General features: G+C 45.4%; 1 long non-coding RNA gene across 3 annotated transcripts in view; it reads right to left on the reverse strand.

Annotated features, from left to right (window-relative positions):
* The window catches only part of LOC138569657 (uncharacterized), a 1,296,145-nt gene that overhangs the window by 1,072,924 nt on the left and 204,889 nt on the right, over window positions 1-18,332 (reverse strand). The window lies entirely within an intron of this gene.

Raw genomic sequence — 18,332 nt, forward strand, 5'->3', positions numbered from 1 at the left:
CGTACCCCGCTCGCACAGGGCCAATCGCGTGTTAAACTTCCCGCGCACCCCAGTAATACATGTACCCCGCTCGCACAGGGCCAATTGCGTGTGAAACGTCCCGCGCACCCCTGAAATACACGTACCCTGCTGAAATTGTGTGTGAAACTTCCTGCGCACCCCAGTAATACACGTACCCCGCTCGCACAGGGCCAATCGCATGTGAAACTTCCCGCGCACCCCAGTAATACACGTACCCAGCTCGCACAGGGCCAATCGCGTGTGAAACTTCCCACGCACCCCAGTAATACATGTACCGCGCTCGCACAAGGCCATTCGCGTGTGAAACTTCCAGCGCACCCCATTAATACACGTATCCTGCTCGCACAGGTCCAATCGCAAGTGAAACTTCCCGCGCACCCCTGAAATACACGTACCCTGCTGAAATCGCGTGTGAAACTTCCCACGCACCCCAGTAATACACGTACCCTGCTGAAATCGTGTGTGAATCTTCCCGCGCACCCCTGAAATACACGTACCCTGCTGAAATCGCGTGTGAAACTTCCTGTGCACCCCAGTAATACACATACCCTGCTCGCACAGGGCCAATCACGTGTGAGACTTCCCGCGCACCCCAGTCATACACGTAACCCGCTCGCACAGGGCCAATTGTGTGTGAAATTTCCTGCGCACCCCAGTAATACACGTACCCTACTGAAATCGCGTGTGAAACTTCCCGCGCACCCCAGTAATGCACGTACCCCGCTCGTACAGGGCCAATCGCGTGTGAAACTTCCTGCGCACCCCTGAAATACACATACCCTGCTGAAATCGCGTGTGAAACTTCCCGCGCACCCCAGAAATACACGTAACCTGCTTGCACAGGGACAGTTGCGTGTGAAACTTCCCACGATCCCCAGTGATACACGTTCCCCGCTTGCCGTGCTGGTACAGGGTTAGCGTAGCCCTTTGCGCTGGATTGGGGATTTTGATGGCTCTTCCCTGCGCGAGGGGCGTTCTTGGGGGCGTAACTGGCGCTGCTGCAGGGTTGCTGCGCCACTGTGCGCCACGGCTGGTTTTGGTAGCTGGAATCCATGAATATGCTGTGCACGGAAATGGATTTTAGCGCACGCGGCTGGCGCAATCTATCGCACGGGAACACTGTGCGCAAGCCACGTGCACCACTTTTGTGCGAAATTCCATGAATTACCCAGCAAGGATCTAATAATAACAAGTGCAAATACAAACATGCAATTCATTGAAGAAGGCAAAACTTGGATGTGCCCTTGACACATTTCGCTCTCACACTGAGAGCTTGTTTACAATAAAAGATACCCTAAAACAGCCGGAAATTAGACATCTACGTGCATAGGTTTCAATTAGTCCTTTCACCCTTTTAGATCATTCAATGTTTGAACTAGTCCTTTAACTCTGTGATGTCATTGTACTACTTGGCAGCCATGTTAGAATAACTAAGCCATAATCATACTAAGTTGGCAAAGTGGCCGCCAAGAGAAAGAGGTCTGCAGGGTGGAGGCTGCCCTCATTGTTGCTCCAGCTCTACACTGTTTCCTGGTTGTTTCCTGGCTCCACCCACATCTTTCCAAAACCGCTGGGCCTGCAAAGCAGACAGCGAAGTGGCTGCCAAGTGAACGCAAGCTGCTGTCCGCGGTCCATGGGGTGAGGTGAGGAGGGATATTCTTGATCTCATTGCCTACTTTTGTGAACGTTGCTGATCATGGGCTGAGGGCGGTCCACGTGGCTGGATAGTGGTTGGAGGGAACTGGAACTAAACTTGGAGGTTAACTTTGCTAAAAACGCTACACAGCCTGAACAACATATAACTGATTGTATCCATGGTTTGCCATACACACCAAGTAGATTTCATTGTGACTGATAGCCCTTGCTATCCTTTGATTTTCCCGGTGAGGAGGAGCTTTGTGCCCCGACCCCTGAAGCCATGACGTAGGGTGCGCTGAGTCCCTTCCTGGAAGAGGAATTCACCCACTGAGGCAAACTGCTGCTAACAGCTGCCAAACCCCGGGCTGCGAGCATTGATCTACCGTGGTTGGTGTGGTGGTGTGGTGGTGTGGGCTATTGTGGGGTTTCTTCGCTAATTGTGGAGCGTGGGTTGGGCGAGCCTGGCAAACTCACCAAACTCGCCCCATTGTGGCCTATTGCGGAAAAATATATTTTTATAAAAACGTTTTGATCTGTCTTGGGGCGGGGAGATGGACTATGGCAGCCCTGTGAGCCATTCAGGCAGTCCTTTGACAAATACTCTTATTGGTGTTCATTTGACATCATCATCATTTTTAGCTCTTTCTTACTATTTCTTAACTGTGTTTCTTAAATTCTATATGTTTTTTCCTACTAAGGGTTTGTTAGGGTTTCCTATTGGAGTAATATGGATTCATATGGACAGAACAGACATCCCTAGGTATTTAAATAATGACTGATGATTTGGTTGTTCTTGTCGACAGTGGCTTTTAGCAAATTTTTTGCAAAAAATCTTACAGTCCCTAGCCTGTGGAGAGCTAACAAGACTTTAGGAGCTACAGAGTTTCAGAGCAGGAGAGTTACTGAGCACAGGGGGTGGCGACCATGGTGAAACGCAAAGCAACCTCAACTTTTTGGCTACCCAGGGCCCGAAGAAACATAGGAAAGTCAAAGAGAAGGAAAAATCTCCACCATTGGATAATATAGTGGCACTGGTAGATGGAGCACTGGGGGTGTTGCAGGTCTCTAGAGGCGGCAGGGGGCATTGGATTCTTATTTACAAAAAGTGGCAGGGTGATTGGATGAGCAGATCAGGGTCGCCGAACATGCAATTATTTCTACTGGAAGGCAATGCCACTCTGCACAACTCCCCCACACCAAGCACTCCAGAGATAGGCAGAAAGATGGTCCATGTCCATCGGGTGACCTTAACCTGGTGTCTGGCTTGGCTGTAGCCCCAGTTCCAGTTTCACTGCCCCATGTAGTGGGTGACACCAACCAGGTCGGCCCTGATAGTGCACTTTATGAGCTGGATCCTAGGATTTGCCAAAAGCGTCTGGCGTTGAGGCACTAACTGGCAAAATATTGTTACCCTTGATGAATTTCATGATGAAATTCAAAACCGGTATCATGAACACATTGTTGATTCTAGTTGATCTGGTAAGGTCATTAAAAAAGGATGCTGAGGCATTAAGCATCCTGAATAGACAATGCACAAACTGTGATGCATCTGGGAAGGAGGTTGGCCCAGGAGCCACAGGCCTACCAACTGGGCACTCTGCTAATCCAGGGGGGAGGAGAGAAATGTATGGAGAACGTTAAGACTCAAGACCTAGTGTTCCCAGTGGAAATACATGCCCCCGCTTATCACTACCCCGTCAATGTACGCTCCCTTCGTTGCCAGGGTGACCCCTTTTACCATCTCAGCGGTCGAGACCTTTGGACACTTGCCATAGGGAGCAGGAGCCAACAAGGGGGGTGACATTGCCAGCACAGGACAAGGTGGACTCAAGATGGTACCCCCTCCATTTGCCCCATGAGGCCTTACCACGGGTGGGAGTGATATTGAATGTACCCACATTGGAAGCTGGGCGTAATTATGACTGGGAGGCCCTGATTTATAAATCAACCCAGTGGGTTAATTCAAATATTCAGGGCAGCACTATTAGATCCCCGCCTGATACTAATGGCTCTTAGAGGGCCATGGGTTGGCTCCAGGGCCAAATCAATGACTGGCGATTGTGTGGTGGTGACCTTTATACATGCACAGGTGACTAAGTATGTGGTTGAGTGTAACCTGGGTACCCTCAGTCATAATCACAGGGCTTGGTTGGTTCTGTAAAAAAGATGTTATCCCCATGGTAGGGAGGCAGGAAGTGTTGCACCAGGGGGAATGGGGTTTCTTTCACAAAACAGCACCTTGGCTCGCAGTAAACTGCCAACCATGTAGCACAGCACTCACATGGCCCGGGTCGTATGGATAAGGTGTCCCTCTGGCCATGACGGTAGTGTAACTGATCTCATGCATGCCCAGAACAAATTTGCTTGCTTTGCCAACATGGATGACATTGAATGATGCCAGCGCCAGGGGTGGGCCTCAGACAGTCCTTGGGGGTTGAACATAGTGTTGTTCTGGGCTCTCCCAATGTGGGCACCATGGGGGGCGAACATATGTCATTACTGTTGTGAAATGTGGCTGGAATTAAAACTAGGCTTGCCTGCCTGGAGACACAGTCCACACTTGGAGATGTAGAGGTCGTCCTGATCCAAGAGACGTAGTCTCAGGACGAGATTAATGTGGATGGTCTCATACTTGGTAGCAGCTGAGAGAAATAATTGAGGGAGACACTATGGTGGTCTATGTATTTTGGTTAAATCGTCTTTGGAGAGTGGGCAGGTTGTTCTTAATACCCCAGCACCATATCGATTAGTGTTAAAGAACCAAAGACCTGGCCAGGTAGATTTATCAGTGGTCAATTTTTTATAACAGCCCACACAAACTGCATGGCAAGAACTGTTTGGGTGTGCTGGCGTCAGTTTTGGAGGAGCTCTCCCCTGGGTTGTCTATGGGCAATGTGTGTTTGGTGTTGTGGGGTGATTTCAATGCAAAACTGGGGGGTACATCTGGTAACAAATTGTATGATGACACAGAAGACATGCTGGCGGGGATACCCTCACCCATTATGATGGACTCTAGGCTTTGTGCGGAGTGGCTGCACATATGGCATTACCTAAATGAATGGGGACTGTGTGCTGTAAATGGGTGACTTGGTGCAGACATCCCACGTGGGGGTAACTTTTTCCTCCACTATGGGAAACTCCTCGATTGACTATTTTTTTTGTCCCCGTTGAGGATTGGGACCATCTAAAGGGGTTTGGTCTGGTGGATAACAACTGCAATGACCATTCCACCATCAAACTCGACATTCATTCGGCACCAAGGGCTGTCATGTCGAACCAGGTGTAACCCCTGGAGGTGTCTTTGAACGCCTCTCGGCATCGGCACAAATGGAGGGAGGATAGGAAGGAGGTTTTACTAAGAAAGTCAGTCCAATCAAGACCACATGCACTAGAGAATCCACTGTTGGGGAATCTGGATAAGATTACTATCCTTGTTGACCAATCTTTCCCTGGTGTTCTCCGGTCTCCCTGGCAAACAAGCAGGACAAGTACGGGGGGGTTTGATTCTGAGTGTTCCAGAGCTAGGGTGAAGCTTCTCTCCACTCTGGGCTGTAAAGGGGTCTCAATAAAAGCTATTATTGGTGCTAGGTCCCATTGGCTACCAGATAAAGGGCAATCGGGGAGGAAACATGGAAGACCTGGGTGGGCGCCTCCAGGGATAATGACACCAAATTTCTCTGGGAGATTGCCCATCGATGTCTCTTCTACAAATACAAACTGGACATTCCAATTAGCAACATACCTGACCAGGCCTGGGTGGAGCATTTCTCTTCCTCATATAGTGCACTGTGGGTCAACAAGTGTGGGTAGTTTGGGGTGTCTGGTGTGGGAGGGCACTGAGGCAAGTATTGTTTTCTCTGTGGATGAGATCAAGAGGGCCATAGGCAGCCAACGCTGTAACCGAGCACCAGGCCAAGACAATGTCCCGGCAGACCTATTTATCATGGCCCAGACCTCTGGGGTTCAATGCAATTTGCGCGGGTGGTGCCATACCACCCTCATTGTCCAGCGCTACAATACAGCCCATTCATAAAAAGGGACTTCAGGCCTCCCCTGTTTCGTATAGACCTATATCCCTTCTGGATTCTCTTTTTAAGATATTAGGCCATGGCATCTTGGCCTGCCTAGAGGACTGGGTTTCGTGCCGTGGGGTACTCTCACTGGCCCAGTTTGGATTTCGTCTGCGGTTGGGTGCGGCTGAGCAGGCGCTTAACCTCTATTTGGTGACTACACACTGACTCTATCTGAAGGAGGAACCTGTCTATCTGGCGTTCATGGATCTGAGCACAGTATTTGATAAGGTGAATCGTGCAAAGCTGTGGGACATGCTCATGTCCATGAACTGCCCTCCAGCCCTGGTATACCTCTGGCTAGGTTGCATGATTCCACGCAGGCTTGCATCAGGAGTGGTGCTAATAGGCATTGCACGGGCTTCTTCTGTGTTGAATTGGGGGTACGCCAGAACTGCATCCTGGGGCCTCTTCATTTCTGTTTATATATAAGTGGCCTCTATAAACATCTCATAAAATCTTCTCCCAATGTCTCGAAGATGGGTGGTCGGTCTTTACCGGTCATTGTGTACGCAGATGATTCTGTTCTGGTGGCGCTCACCCTGAGAGCTCTGCAAGCCCTCATTTCCGACTATGCTGACTTCATAGAGGGGCTAGATTTACTGGTGAATGCAGCTAAGTCAGTGGTGATGGCCTGCTGGAAGGGGAGACAAAAGATCTAATTTAGGGATATGCGCTGTAGGAGCAGTATGATTCCCAGGGTTGATTGTTTAGACTACCTGGGGGTTAGATTATCTCCCAGTTCCTGCACCACCGCCCACATAACAAAACAGGTGGTGAGGTTTATGCAGGCTCTGGGTGCGGTCTCTAGGGCCATGTCCATGTTTAGAGCCAGACCAATTGATCCACTGCTGCAACAATACAAGGGCAAGGTGGGCTTGGTTGCCAGATTCAGGATGCAATTGTGGGGCTATTCTAATGTTAGTGTGGTTCAGACAGTGGAGAACCATTTTTGTAAGAAACTGTTGGGCGTGCCAGTTGTGGCTCCAAATGTAGGAGTACGTGCAGACTTGGGCTGAAAGCCAATTGGGGATGTGGTTTCATTGCAGCCAGTACTGCACTGGCTTAGCTAGTCTTACCCACAAATTGATTATCTCTCTGATTGACAAGGATTTGAGAGGCAAGGTCTCATGGCTGTCTCATGTTAAGAAACAGCTCATGGCGATTGATATCACGTATCTGTACTCACCTTGTAGCACGCTCTCTTGTGGAGAGATAAAACTATGGACTTCTCATTTTTATGAGTTTGTGAGGCTGAATAGAGAAAGCACGGAATTGTTGAAATCTAAGAACCGAGGGATAATGACAATTTTGTCCCCGGGTGTTCAGAGATATTTGTTGTGGACAGATTTTCCTGTGGCTCGTGTCCTCATAACTAGGGCACGGTTTAACTAAATCCCTCTATGGGCAGTGGTGGCAGCCTGGTCTGGGGGAATGCCAACCGGCCTTGCCCTATGTGTGAGGCGCCTTACGAGGACTTGGCCCATCTGGTATTTATTTGTCCTGCCTATGTGAGGACTAGGGTCTTGCTCTTACAACCTTTATTGCAGGAAATGGGTTTTGTACAATATCAGCCGGCCCTAATATACTTGTTGTGGGCAGATTCACCACGTGTAGGCTGGTCTATGATCTCATATCTGAAATCAGCACTTTATCTGCAGAAACAAATGCGAAGTAGAGTTCTATGAAATGAGATTATGTACAATTAACAATGATCTGGACTTTGAGCTGCTTTGTTGCTATTTTAACAATGTTTTATGTTGCATTTTACTGTGTCACAACTGAAATGTATTTTTGTATTTTGCATTTTGCGCTGTTTTTATGGAATGTTCTGTGCATATCCAAAATAAACATGATGATGAATTTAAACTTTACATATGCTAAAAATAAAGTAGTCAAAAGTCTAGCTGACAGTTTTACTGGAACTATTCTCCCCTGTCCCACTCCAATGTTTGTTGTGCCTGTGTGCCTTTCCAGCTGCTTCCAGGTAGATCTGGACAACACGAGGGAGCTGGTTGTATGTTCCCTTCACCTCTCCATACACAAGGCATATCTGTTTCAGGCTATGAATGTTTATGAAGGAAAAAGATAATGCGATGCAAGCATGGTGACCACGTGCTTTGTTTTCAGGTAAATACTCTTTTACAGTTGCCTTTGAATTGGGAGCCATTCAATGGCTGTCATTTAGGGAAACCTGTTTAGCACAGTGGTTAGTGCATTGGACTTTGGGCCTCATGTGTGAGGAGGGCTGAAGTTGCAATTGTATATCCTACTCTACTCTGGATTCAGATAGCACAGGGGAAAGATACAATAAACAAATACAATGTGTGTCAGCATGAGACTAGTATATGTATAAAATAGTTCAGGTGCTTTCATCCAATAGCACACTGGGATGTGTTTTTCATTCCTGGTAAGTGGCTCAATTGGACAAGACAGAGACTGTTTACCAGGGGGTTGAACACTTGTTGCTAAGTATGTATTCACTATGCATGTTGGAATCCTGGCGGTGATGATTCTGCTTTCCAACCTTTATCATCCATGAGGTTCAGGTTTTTTGTAAGAGAGCTGTTTCAGAAAACGAGCAACTAGACATGTGGTCGCCAAGGACGGTGCCACACAAGTTACATCCGTGTTTCATGGTGTACATGAATGACAGTTAAGCAGGTGTTGCTTCATTCTAGTTATAACTCTGTTTTTGTGTTAAGGGACCTTATGCTTCTTCCTGTGCAGAGGTTTGTATTGGCTGCCAAATACTGCAAGTACTTACGTAAATTCTGGACAGCAGTATGTGCACATTGAATAGAAAACCCATAACATGTCATTGCTTGTGTCGAGTGTGTTTTTCAGATCATGAACAACATTATGAAGACAATCTTCACTCTGCCTTTCATCATCATCATCATCATCAGCTTTATTTCGGTGTAAAACCATAAAAGCAGCAACACATAAATACAGTATCAATCAATGCAAACGGACAAATGATACAAACATAGTATGTACATAGTTAAAACAAACAACTTGCAAATATTAAGCAAAGAAACAATTCCTTAATAGAATAAAATGTCATTTCATACAGCCCTTCTTATCGACAGCCCGTATTAACGCATTAAAATATATGTCCTTACACAAAATACATTTACAGTCCAAGTCCCAAATTTAGCAGTTGATAGACAACATAGTAATTACTAAAACCATAAAAAAATTGCAAGTGTCACATTTAGTTGGTAAAAGTTTCCTGACTGGGCAATACTAAAATATAGTCTCTGAAACCCAAAACATTATTATAATGGCAGCCGATGTAAGTTCTTATTATGTTGACTCCCCGCTACGACACAACACATTCCTCCTTCTCAGCCACGCCCCATAGATATATTTGGCAATGAAATATAGTATACTAGCATCTTCACATCCTCTACAAAATTCCAGAAACTCTGACACCCTTCTAAGGCCTTTTAGTCTACATAATGTCAGTAAATACACTGCCCTAAAATAATTATTTCTAGGGCAAAACAATCTAAAATGCAGGACAGATTCATTCAATGCACCACAGCACCGACAAACGGATCAGCTTAAGTTGTTCCGTTTTTTCGTAAAAGAGGCTACACGCATCAGCTTAAGTTGTTCCGTCTTTTCGTAAAAGAGGCTACACGCATCAGCTTAAGTTGTTCCGTCTTTTCGTAAAAGAGGCTACACCACAGTTCCTACTCTCAAATCAAATAGTAACGCACGCCAGACAAGGAGTGTTAACATCTAAATAGAGCTCGTCGCCAAATGGGCCCTTTAACTGCAAGTAAAGCTGACCACTAGAAAGCCTTGCACAGTTTGTCACCCAGACCTGTCTATAATGCACTCTCCAGGCTGCTTAGATCACTTCCTTACTCTGTCGACTTATACATGCAGCCGCTCCCAATATTGATGGAGGCCCAGAATTGTGCACACACATTTGATGTACTTCAGCCAAGGAGTTGTACAGCTGCCTTCTAGAACCAAAATAATAACCAGCAACTCTTTAAACATATGCGGCCCGGGTGCAGACCGGATATGGGACCATAAAAATAAAGATTATAAAGCTATTAGATGCTCTATAGGGCACACATCACATTCTAACTTCAATGCAACATTCGAGGCACTAGTCGGTTGTGACATTACTGACTTTTAAATTTTATTTTCTACAACTCCCAAACTTGTCAAATTTTCGCATCCCCAAATCTCTGTGCCATATACTGCTGCAGATACATAACCGATACAGTTCCGGAACTGGTGTCAAAGGAACTTTACCAAACATGCAATAGAACCTCTTAATGCACCCACTATATTTAATCAGGGTAGGGGTCTCGCCAAGTGCCATTTTATGCCAAGCACAGGCCCAAATAGTTGTATGATGCGACCTGATCTAGCGCAACCCCTTCTATTTGTACAGACACCTTCACTTGTCTGGCCATTCTGCCTCTAAAGACAAATAATTTGGTCTCGCTTATTTCATTTCCAGGCCAAGATTGTCACAAGTCTTCGCAAATACTGCCGCAGTGTGCCTGATGCCCATAGTCGATGTTAATAGCAACACAGCGTCATCCACGAAGGAAAGACCTGGAAAGTGAAAAATACCAACCCTGAGTGGGTCCATACCGCTAATTACCAACCCCTCTATTAGCCAATGTATCTAAATACAAAAGAGGAGGGGAGTGAGCACACAACCCTGTCTAGCCCCGCACTGGACATCACATTTCTCAGTGTTCTCACCACTCTTTCCACATCTAACAGAAGCACTGGTATTATTGTACAAATATCGGATAAGCCAGGTGGAATATTATAACCTTGTAAAGCCAACCATAATTTGTCAGGACAGAGTCAGTTTTTAAATCAGCAAAAAATGCATATAACTTACAATTATTTATCCGTGTGTATTTTTTCATGAGTAAATCGAATCTCAAAGACTGTTCAGTGGTGCCCATCCCCTGTTGGAAACCAGCCTGCAATCAGCCGATTAGTCCAGACGAGTTCACCCATTCCTGGAGGTGTTCCAGAATGACCTTAGCGTATCATTTCCATGCCCCATCTAACCGGAAATTGGTCAGTAATTTTCCAGTTGATCTTTACACCTCTGTTAAAAAATTGGCACTATTACGGACTCGTACCAAGTTTTGGGAACTAAACCTGTTGCAGTCACGTCATTCAAAACTCTTTTCATCACCGGACTCCAGATTTTTTGTTCATTTTTAATAAGATCTATGGGTATACAGTCAGGCCCAGACACCTTTCCAGCCCCCAGGGCTGCGATGGCCTGAACTACCTGTTCCATGCTCACCATAACATCTGTAGCTTTCATAGGCAGTACCCCCTCCTGTGTGCCCAGGTTTAATGTGCCACTTGAAGACTCAGATATTTTACACAAATTGGAATGGTGGTCTTCAGTTGACATATCCCCTACCAGCCTCCAAATGACAAATGTGTCATTTGCAGTATTTGCCTCCAACGGGGCTTCCCATCTTGCACTATGAAACAACTTTTTCTTGGACGTAACCATTACTTTGTATTTTGCACTTAAAGTTCTTAACTTGGGTGCATCAATAACTGGTCTCTTTTTCAAACAATCCAAACTATCCTTTGTACAGGATCGCCATTGTGCATCAACCATCCCTTGACTGGCAAATTTCTTGGCTTTGGCACCGGGTTTAGTAAATACTGGATAAAGGGCTACAACCAATTAATCATAATGGGTCAATACATCCTGTGACCTGAAAAGATGAGGTGGAGGCGATATCAGAGAGAACAGAGGTAAGTTTATTTCTGAAAGGGGCCCGCCGTGCCCGTCCTCTGCTAAACGCCTCCAACGGTCTGCGGGTCACGCGAACTAAGCTCCGTAGTAACACGAGGAGAATAGTTTGCGTGCCCCGCATTCCAAAAGGACCGTCACTACACACATCCCTCCTTACAGAACAAACAAAGATAAAATTCGAAAGGTTAACTATAACATTTCCATTTAAAAATATATATATATATAATTTTTCATAGAACATTTGAGCTAATAAAACTCTTAAGCTTATATAGTATCAATTTAAATAAAATCTGTCAACACCACAAATTATAATTCAAACACCTATCTCAATAAGATGCATAGTCTTTCATCCACACAGGTTTTGACCTGAATCTCTGATAGCTACCAGAACTGCCATCGACATTCTTATCAACCACATTCTCTTTCTCAACTTGAAGACTTCCCTCAGAACTGTCATGAGCACTTCCACCCCCACCTTGAACTCTTCCCCTCTCCTCATCTCTTTCCTTTCCTCTGTCATTATCGGATTCATTATTTTCCCTTCTCTTATCCTCACAGTATGCTTTTGCAATCCTCCCTTTGGACCAGACCTCTCCTCCTTCCAATATAACCACACTCTTCTTCACTGCAGAGATCCTTTTTGGACCCAAAAACTTGCTATCCAGACATTTGTTCACTAGTCTGGGATTCTTTACGTATATCATGTCTCCTACTTTCCACACACGTTCTTTCACTTTCTCCCGTGCATCAAAACACATTTTGTTTCTTTCTTGGCTCTCCCTGATACATTTCATTATCTGTTTTCTATCAACATGAACTACTCCTGCTACTCCCAACCAACCTGGACAGAGTTTAGTCCCAGGCTCCCTTCCTTTAAGAGAAACAAATGGTGACACCTTTGTCACCGAATGTGGGGTAGTGAGATAGTTCCATGTCATTATTTCTAACATCTGCTTCCATGGCTGCCTTGCCTTCATGGCTAGCTGTAAACCTTCTTTCAAGAGACGGTTTACTCTTTCCACCAGGCCACTGGCCCTTGGGTGGTATAACCCAGTTCTAACATGCCTAATGCCATAGCTGCTGAGGAATTTTTTCATTGCTACCGAGACAAACTGGACTCCGTTATCTGAAACCAGTTCAGTGGGCGCACCCTCTCTTAGGAAAAAATGTTCTAGGAACACAATAAGCTCTCTAGCCGTGACCTCTCTTACTGCTTCCCATTCTATCCATTTCGTGTGGAAATCTACCAACACAAATAAAAATTTCAATCCATCACCTAATCCCATTATGGGTCCCACAATGTCCACCGCAACCTTAGACCACAGTTGCTCTGGCACCATGTTAAAACTCAACGGTGTTTCTCTTGTCACCTTGGTTTTGTCACTTAATTGGCACTCCATGCAATTCTTCACTCACCTTTCTGCCATTTTATCTATACGCGGCCACCAGAAATTCTGTCTGAGTTTCCTCTTCGTTGCACTTTCCCCTGGATGGCCCTCATGGGCCAACTCCAAAAGAGTCTGCCGGATCGCCAGCGGAGGTATTGCACAGCGTCCTCTCCTCAATCTTCCCTCACTTATGTTCAACTCTTCCTTAACTTCCCACCAAATGTTAAAATTCTTATCCAAATTACTCTTGTGGGGCCATCCCTTCACAGTCCATTCTTTGATCAACTTATGTTCCTCATCAGACCCCCCCTGTAACCACTTTTCTTGGTCCACTGCCTCGCTAACCTCAGCTATCACTGATTCTTCCACTGTCCCATCCTCCACTGTCTCAGTTTCTTTTAAAGGCATTCTCGATAGACAATCCGCTACCGAATTCTTCTTCCCAGGAAGGTAACTCAGGTCAAAGTTATACCCTTGAAGACCCAGACCCCACCTGCTTATCCTAGGCGAGCCCAAAGCCCACCTACCACTCTCGAACAATTGTACCAATGGCTTGTGATCAGAGTGAACTACAAATCGCCTGCCCCACAAGAAAAATTTAAAATGTATCACAGCCCAAAACATGGCCAAAGTCTCTCTTTCAATTACTGAATACTTGAACTCCGCTCCCCTCAACGCTCTTGAAGCAAAAGCAATCACTCTCTCCTTCTTGTCCTCATCCAATTGTACCAAAGTGGCTCCCAACCCCTTCAAACTTGCATCTACAATTAGAATAGTCTTATCCCCGGGGTTAAACCTCCCAATAGACGGTGCTTTACTGATTGCTTCTTTGATACCTTCAAATGCCTTCCCACATTCTGGAGTCCACTCCAATCTCGACCCCTTTTTTAGTATCATTCTTATTGGAGCCGACACTGTTGCAAAATCTTTCACAAAACGATGGTAATATTCTGCAAGGCCTAAAAATGACCTCACTTGGTCCTTATCTGTCATTACAGGGGCTTTTTCTACAGCTTCAACAAAACATTTTTTTGGTCTCACACCCAATTCATCAATCTCATGTCCGAGATACTCCACCTTCCTCACTGCAATCTTACACTTGTCTCTTCTCACAGTCATTCCAGCTTCTGACAACCTTCCCAACACTTCTCTCAGTACTTCATCATGTTCCACCTTAGATTTTGCAAACACAAATTTTGCAAACACAAGCATATCATCTTGGAACACTACAACATTCCTCACACCCTCCATCACTTTGTCCATAACTCTCTGAAATACAGCCGCTGCCGAGGCAAGCCCGAATGGCATCCTTCGATACTTGAAAGTTCCAAAAACTGTAATGAACGCTGTCAAATGCTGGGATTCTTCCTTCAGGGGTATCTGGTGATAAGCCTGAGACAGGTCAATCACAGAGAAAACTCGGGCCTTGTCTAGAGTTGACAATTTGTCACTTATGATCGGCAATGGGTGCCTGTCCACCAGAATGTTCCTGTTAATGTCCCTCATATCAACGCAAAGTCTTATGTCACCATTTGCCTTGGCTGCCACAACGACTGGTGACAACCATTCTGAACTTTCACTTTCTTCAATAATTCCTTTCTGTAATAAGGACTCTATTTCATTCTTCAGTCTCTCTCTTAGGTTATGAGGTATCGGCCTCACCTTATCCACCTTGGGCACTGCTCCTGCTTTTAAGCGAATCTCATGTTCAAAGTCTCTCACCATTCCCAATTCTCCTTTAAAAACTGCCGGGAACTCAGCCACAGAAACAGGATCCTCTGCACTTGCTTGTATCCTTATGCCAAGCTTGCGCTGTTCCTCCCAGCCTAACAAAGACGAGCCTTCCCATGTGACAAACACATCTGAATTACAACTTCTGCCCTTGTAATTAATCATTGCTTTGAACTTGCCTATCACATCTATCTTCACGTTTCCATAGGCATATGGTTCTATGCCGTGCTCCTCCAAATCCTCTATCTTCCTCTGCAAACATACTTCATATGTTTTCCTCAAGATCAGCGTCCATGGAGAGCAACTATCCACTTTCAATGCCACCACCCTTCCATTCATCATAAACACGTCAGTTGGAGCACTTCGCTTGCCGGATAGTTCTGATACTTCCAGCACGTGTTTGGTCTGGATCAGCTGGGCAACATCCACATTTTCTTCCTGCTCTGAAATCCTTGCACCAGACCCTATGCATTGCACTTGCCCTGATTCCCTGCACACCCTGGCGAAATGCCCTTTTTTCTTGCACTTCAAACAGAAAATGTTCCTTGCCGGACAAAACATGCTCGTGGATATGTGGCGATTGCTTCCACATTTGTAGCATTTGACTTCCCTGCTCAAATTTATTTTCTTGAATGCTCTCACAGCTGCTACTTCACCCTCTGCTTTTTCACTCTTCATCGTGGACATGTATTTGTGAGTCTGTTCCATTCCTCTTGCAATCTCAATTGCTACCTCTAATGTCACATCTTTGGTTAACAATCTTTCTTGTATTTTCATGTTGCTTGTGCAACGCACCAGCTGATCTCGTATCAACGAGTCTGTCAATCCTCTGAATTCACATGTGTGACCCAATGACCTTAGAGCTGCCACAAAGTTCTCTACTGGTTCCTGTGGCTCTTGGACTCTTTGGAAGAACTTGTGCCTTTCGAATGTCGTGTTCTTTTTTGCTTCAAAATGGGTTTCCAGTTTCCGCTCAGCTATACTGTACTGGTCCACATCACCTTGGCCCTCCAGTGGTGGCTGAGGTAAGCAATCATAGACACTGCGACCCTCAGTGCCCAGGTTGTGCAGAAGTATCGCCTCTTTCCTCCCTGGCGCAAATTTGTCGCCTCCAATTGCCACCAGGTATGTGTCAAAAATCTTTTTCCACCTGTCCCACCTTATGGGTGGTGCTCCCGGCTCAGGTAAGAAAGGTGGGGGCGGGGCCATGCTTGCGGCCGCCATGATGAGTGAAACGTGTTACACGCTGCACTAGGCTAATCAAATTTGCTTGTCTGTTCTCCAATTCTGCACAAATGTCTCCAGATGCTTCAACTCAGGGCTTGATACTTGTTAGTTTTTGTGTGCACTTCTTTTAATGTACCTGGGTACTGGCAGCTTCATATAAAGCTTAGCACCACCTTTTTTCTTTTCTTTTCTTTTTTTTTTGTGCACTTTCTTTAATGTACTTGGACAAAGGCAGCTACAAATAAAGCTTTCTGATTCACAACTCTTCTCCTTTTTTCTATTCTTTCTTGTGCCTGTAGGGCTTGTTTTCCCTTTGTTTTGAGGGTGTGTCCCTTTTGGCCTCTTGAGAATTCAGCCCGTCTGTATGGTCGGCCGCCGTGCCTGTCCTCTGCTAAACGCCTCCAACGGTCTGCGGGTCACGCGAACTAAGCTCCGTAGTAACACGAGGAGAATAGTTTGCGTGCCCCGCGTTCCAAAAGGACCGTCACTACATGAGCCCTTTTTCAGGTCGCAAATACCATTGTTATATATCCTATTATTCCTGAATATATATCTGTCAACCAGTTCTTAGTCATCACCCCCTCCCACTTGACAGCCCTACTCGAGAGCCTGCTATTATCAGGAGCAGCCCTTGAGTAATTTTTAGACGCCAGTGCAATACTACACATAATAGGTTTCTGATCACTGTTGTTTGGATCAAGTACTTGAAATAACCTGACCAACCCCCAATCCTTGGTGCCTATCATTACATAATCTATTCAGCTCCTACCATTATAACATTATAACCCATAAAAGTAGGCTAGGGAGGTTGGTCAGCAGCAGAGCGTCCATTACAGGCCCTAAGATTAACAGTGTTCAAGAGTCGAGCCACTTCGAGTCCAAGTGGATGTGTTTTCCTAGTGAATTCTCCGACTACAAATGGAACCCACCATGTTTCATCTTGTTAATGCCATATGTCCTCTGTAAGACTCAGGGGCTCAGATTGAAGATTTAAATCAACTCCCACAAGAGTCACAATAGTATCATTGGGATCACAGGCCTTATCCTCTATAAGGTCTTGCATCTTGATCAAGGTGTCTTTTGGGGTTATACTGATGCGCCATTTATAGATGTTGTATAAATTCACCTTAGTGCCCACTGTTGTTTCAAGGACAACAGGATACAGGTCAGTTAGATCCGTTGACAGTTGGGATACTTTCCAGTTAAGCGAAAAACTGATCCAAGTCAGCTTACCCTCACTCGGGCAACCTCTTGCCCCCTTAATTGCTGGTATTATGTAAACTGAGTACCCTTGTAGGTCAATTTGCTGCAGGGCCCATTTCTCCTGTATACATATCAAATCAAACCCTGAAATAAAATTCCTCCTGTCAGTATCTGGAGACTATGCCTAATGAGTGATCTTGCTGCTGGCTGAGTCAATTTACTTATTCAAGGCCAGATGCAGCTTGGCCAATTGACTGTACATCAACAGATTGCCCTGAGACTCCCCCTTCAATTGGACTTTCAGGAGGGGACCGCCGCATGCTGATGTTAGTGCAACCAAGTTGGTAAGTGTGCGCCTCTATGGCTAAAAGCCTGTTTACTAAAGATTCATTCCTTAACGTTAATTCAATACAATGAAGACCTCTAGAGGATGAATGTTTCCTAGTGCATGATAGAATATCCTCTCCGGTTAGTGAAACCCAACCTCTTGTGTTCCTATTCCAGTGAATCTCCTTATTAGTAAGTGATTCATTATCTTCAAATTGTCCCCTAAGCAACTTCTGGATGTCATACATGTAAACTCTACATCTTTCTATAGCATGGTTGCTTCTAGTCAATTGTGAGTCAGGTCTGCAACTGTCCTCCCTCTTAGTCTGGGGGGGCATACATTGGTTTGTGCACAGTACTGTTTAATGGTCTTGGCTGTGGGGCCACCTACATGGGTTGTCTTGCACATATTTACCCATAACTGTGCAAATACCCGTGGAAACCTATTCCTCAATGGTTTTGCTGCTATCTGTGCGAGAGGATTCAAGCAGTTGCCTCTTACTGCGGGTAATTTGACTCTGCCTTTATTTCGGGCAGACACCATAGGGGTTTTCTTTGAATAATCATGTACCTTTGAGGGGGTTTCACTTTCAAATTGTTACCCTCAATACCTCCAGTGGCCGGTCCAGCCTTGACTCATCAGTAAAGGGACAATCACATTGTATGGTGCACGATGAGTAATATTGACCAATCTGTGATTATAACCTTTTTGGGTAACTGAAAATTATTTTTCAATGATCTGGGCTGTTTGCTACCTTCCTGGAATTTGAAGTCAACACATTTAAATTCGTTTTCCTTCAGGGAGAGTAATCACACCATTTTGTGCAGCGCAGTGAGGCAACGCCAATTGGACATCTGGTTTATCAGGTTAATTAAATGAATTGCCTGTGATACCACAGCTCATGTGTTTAGCTGCCACCAATAACCTTCCAGAGCTGGTGAGCTATTTGC

The sequence above is a fragment of the Ambystoma mexicanum genome, chromosome 2q, assembly GCF_040938575.1.
Source record: "Ambystoma mexicanum isolate Mex_15411 chromosome 2q, UKY_AmexF1_1, whole genome shotgun sequence".
Lineage (NCBI taxonomy): Eukaryota > Metazoa > Chordata > Amphibia > Caudata > Ambystomatidae > Ambystoma > Ambystoma mexicanum.